Source organism: Otolemur garnettii, unplaced genomic scaffold (genome assembly GCF_000181295.1).
Source record: "Otolemur garnettii isolate 467f Iridium unplaced genomic scaffold, OtoGar3 scaffold00018, whole genome shotgun sequence".
Classification (NCBI taxonomy): domain Eukaryota; kingdom Metazoa; phylum Chordata; class Mammalia; order Primates; family Galagidae; genus Otolemur; species Otolemur garnettii.
Window position 1 is genome coordinate 26,864,924 of NW_003852413.1, and position 4,815 is coordinate 26,869,738.

Below are 4,815 nucleotides of genomic sequence, written 5' to 3' on the forward strand. Positions count from 1 at the left end.
GATAGAGTCTTACTTTGTTGCCCTTGGTAGAGTGCCATGGCATCATAGCTCACAGCAACCTCAAACTCTAGGGCTCAATTCATTCTCTTGCCTCAGTCTCCCAAGTAGCTGGGACTACAAGTGCCTGCCACAATGCCTGGCTATTTTTTTTTTTTTTTAGAGATGGAGTCTTGCGCTTGCTCGGGTTGGTCTCAAACCTGTGAGCTTAGGCAATCCACCCACCTCTGCCTTCCCGAGTGCTAAGATTACAGGCGAAAGGCACCCTTCCCAGACTGATTTCTCTCTTCTTAAAAGAACACCAGTCATCTTGGATTAAAGGCCTCCTCCTCCAGTGTTGCCTCCTTTTCACTAATTACACCTTCAGTGACCTTATTTCTAAATAAGGTCACATTCTGAGGACTGGGGCTTAGGACTTCAACGTGTCTTCTGCGGGAAGGGGACACATCTCAACCCATAAACTCATGTGTTGGCAAAATCTGATTTGACAAGACATGAGGAATTTATAGAGCCATCTATAAAGTCTATTTATAGTCTTTATTTAACCCACTTAGAATGAAGATTAATCTATTTTCATTGCAGATGTGCCAGAATATTTGATTACGCCCTCCCCAGGCCCAACTGGGGGAATTAATAATACGCAGTGTGCGTAGCACATTATCTTTCTGAAAACTGAACAATTCTAAATTTCAAAACTCACCTACAATAGTGATTTTAGACCTGTACAAGAGGACCCCACCCTTTGGAGGGCCCTGTTTTTCCTGTCTTTTAGATGGCCCTTGGCCATTAGGTGAGGAATCTGGGAGACAAAATGATGGGCCCCTCATCACCTGAGTAGCCCCCAACTCTAGACCATGTCCCAGCTTCCTGAGACACTGGAATGTGCTGCCCAAATGGCCCAGAGCCTCTTTAATAGGTCTGCCTTCTGGAAAGAGGAGAGTGCCAGTCTTGTACACACTCTCAAGCACAAGACATGACCAGAGGGCAGCAATTTGAAGCAGGTATGAATGGAGGCTGATTGTGCAAACTAAGATGTCTACACATGTGCTGGTGAGGCCCCTCAAGGTGAGGGAACGTGTGCAAAGAGAAAGAGGATAGATGGATGTAGCTATCCAGACTTGTACATATACCCCTAACTATATCTGTCCAGGTAGGATAGATGGTAGGACACAGTTCTTATTTAACAGCTTGTCAGCTTAATTTATACATCTTAAATATATTAGGCATGGGCACGTGGGCATCCATTTGTACTCTTGCCTCAGGCCCTGCAAATGAGTCTGTACATTAGCACCAGAGGTTTTAGAGAAGGACTGAGGACCTGTGCTGTGAGAGAAAGGAGAATGAACAGCACAGTTCCAGGCCTGGCACTTAGTAGGTACTCAGTAATGGACTACGAACTGCACTAGGGATAATGACTAGCTCCCAGGTTATTGGGAAGATCAAAGGATGCCTCCTGTGAAAGTGCTCTGCGAATCCTGATGGGTTGCACAGAGGGAGAGGAGGATCATGGAAAGACAGGGCCTGGAGCAGGGGAGGGGCAGGGAGTGCTGGGAGTAGAACTAAAATAGATGAACTAGGAAAGATGTCAAATGTTATTTGACAAAAGATTAAGGGATGTTAGCAGCTGTGTTAATTAGGAATCCTGCTGAAACACCAGAAACCAACTCACAGTAGCTTAAATTAAATAGGTGGAATCAGGGCAGCACCTGTGGCTCAGTGAGTAGGGCACTGGCCCCATATACCGAGGGTGGTGGGTTCGAACCTGGCCCCGGCCAACCTGCAATTAAAAAAAAAAAGTAGAATCAATGAAAGAAGCCAGAGCACACCATCCAGGTCTCCTCACTCAGTTGCAACCAGGAACTGAGAAACCACAGGGAAACTAGGCAGTATTTTCTCTACACCTCCCATCTCTGTTTCTTTTTTCTTTAGGTCTGATGCATTTTTCTTTCTCTGCAGACCATCCCCTCCTGCCCCTACTCCCAATCTAAATAGAGGAATATAACATTCCAGATTCAGCCACTCAGAATTTTTTTTTCAGTCTGTGATATAAATTTTATTTTGTTTTATTTTATTTTATTTTATTTTGAGACAGAGTCTCACTTTGTCACTCTGGGTAGAGTGCTATGGCTTCATAGCTCACTAGCAACCTCAAACCCCTGGGCTCAAGCAATCCTCTCGCCTCAGCCTCCCAAGTACTGAGATTACAGGCACCTGCTACAACACCTAGCTAGTTTTTCTATTTTTAGTAGAGGTGGGGTCTAGCTCTTGCTCAGGCTGGTCTCAAACTCCTGAGCTCAGGCAATCCACCTGTTTCAGCATCCCAGAATGCTAGAATTATAGACACGAGCCACCATGCCTGGCCTATGTGTTATAAATTTTAGAAGGAGGAATTCTGTCCCCAGTTAATTCAACTGGAACCATAGGAACAGGGCCCCATGATCAAAATGCTGACACCATGGGAGAGGAAAGCAGTTAAAAGAGAGCCATTGTGACTTGGGTACGTCCACTGCAATCCATCTTCTGGTTTCCTGGCCTATAACATGCTTCCTCCTAGACTTACAAAAGGTGTCTCTGCCTGAGATTTTCTAGCAGGGAGTTTGGTGTCCCTCAACATTGTTTGGGTGCACTTACAGCACAGGAAGAGATCTCCCCCAAAGAAAACTTTCTCACAAAGTCCCTCCCTTCCATGCTCTGGGCCCCATTTTCAAAATCAGGTTCAAGTGTCATGTAACAGATTCTTAAGGCTGTGTCTTTTGAAGATTTGCACATAGTGACTTTGCATATAGTTATTTTACATCTAATGTGATGCTTAGTAGAAATTTCAATTTTTTAAATTTTATTTATTTATTTATTTTGCAGTTTTAGGCTGGGGCTGGGTTTGAACCCGCCACCTCCAGTATATGGGGCTGGCACCCTACTCCTTGAGCCATAGGCACCACCCAGAAATTTCAATTTTCATATCCTTTTAAAATTGTATAGGATGAATAGATAGAGACAAAGAACAGAATCTATTTTTCTATATGTGCATATATTTGATGGTGTATATGCATATAGGCGTTATTATATATTAGGCAAGGTACTGAGTTGTAACTCAAACCAGGTTAAGGAAAATAGGGATAGACTTAATTTTCTGACATAAGTGATACGTCCAGGGAGCTTCAAGTACTACTGAATTCAGGAATCATTGAGAGACATCATTAGTTTGCTGCTCTTAACGGTTCTATGTCCTTCCTTCCCCTCATTCTCAGCTCTCCTGTCCTTTGGCTTTGGACAGCTCCAGGCTCATGTCATCCTTACTGTACAAATCTTAGATAAAAAGACCATCTTTCCTTTCAGGCAGATGGAGTATTATGATCAGCTAGCCTGGATCACTTGCCCACCTCTGCACCCTTCTGGTTTTGGGGGTGAGAAAAGAGGAGGAGGAATAAAGAATTTTACTTTATGTATTTGTGTATGTGTGATTTCTGTGAGAAAAAAGTTTATCTAAAAAATTTAATGTTAAATAAATAATAGTACATCCACACCAAAATCTATACATATCAGTTAAGACAGAGCAAAGGCCAAGTATAGCTACTCATGTCTGTAAACCCAGCATTTTGGGAGAGTGAAGCAGGATTGCTTGAGGTCAGGAGTTCAAGACTAGCCTGAGCAAGAGTGAGACACACACCCTCCCCCCCGACTCCTGTCTCTAAAAAATTAGAAAAATTAGCCAGGAATGGTGGCAGGCACCTGTAGTCCCAGCTACTCTGGAGGCTGAGGCAGAAGGATCACTTGAGCTTAGGAGTTTGAGGTTCCAGAAGGTAGCATGATACTGCACTCTAGCCTGTGTGACACAGAGAAATTCTATCTTAGGCTGAGGCAGGTGAATTGCTTGAGCTCAGGAGTGCCAGACCCCATCTCTAAAACATAGCCAGGTGTTGTGGCGGGCATCTGTAGCCCCAGCTACTTGGGAGGCTGAGGCAACAGGATTTCTTGAGCCCAAGAATATGAGGTTGCTGTGAGCTATGATGCCATGTACTCAACGGAGGATGACAAAGTGAGACTCTGTCAAAAAAAAAAAAGAACAAGGAAAGACCAAGGTTGTTATTTATTTCTATAGGAAAATATTTTCAGGATATTATTAAATATAAAACAATTTGCAGAATAGAAGATACCATATCATATTTTTGTATTATTTTTACAATTAAAAGGTCTTTTTGGAGAGATGGAGTCACACTATTTTATGCAGACTGTTCTTAAGCTCTGGGCCTCCAGCAATTTTCTCTCTTCAGTCTCCCAAAGTGGTGGAACCATAGGCATGAGCCACTGAACCTGGCCAAGAGAGGATGTTAAGTGTGGTTGAAAATTCACCAAAAATATCCAGAAAGGCATACAAAAAATGAATAATGATAGCCTCTGAGGAGTAAGAGGAGGCACAGAGGAACAGAGAATGTCCAAATTACTTTTTATTCTTCTGCACCTTTCTGTTTAGGCGGGGTTTCTTTTACATTTTGGTATGAAAAAATTTAAACATACAGAAAAGTTGAGAGTTGTTCCGTCGACAATTCATAAGGCTTGTATTATCTTATATCTATCCATCCCACTACTGTCACCTTATGCATTTCAAAGCAAATTATCGGTACCTGTGTCCCTAAATACTTAGCATGCAGACCATTAACTGCCTCCTTGGCCTTTTTTTAATTTAAATTTTTTTTTGAGTTTTGCCAAAAAGCCCATGTACAGAGATCTAGCATTCTGTATATACATTTCGCCCAAAGGCAACATCTTGCAAAATCATAGGAAAATATCACAGTCAGATACTGACACTGGTAGTCAAGA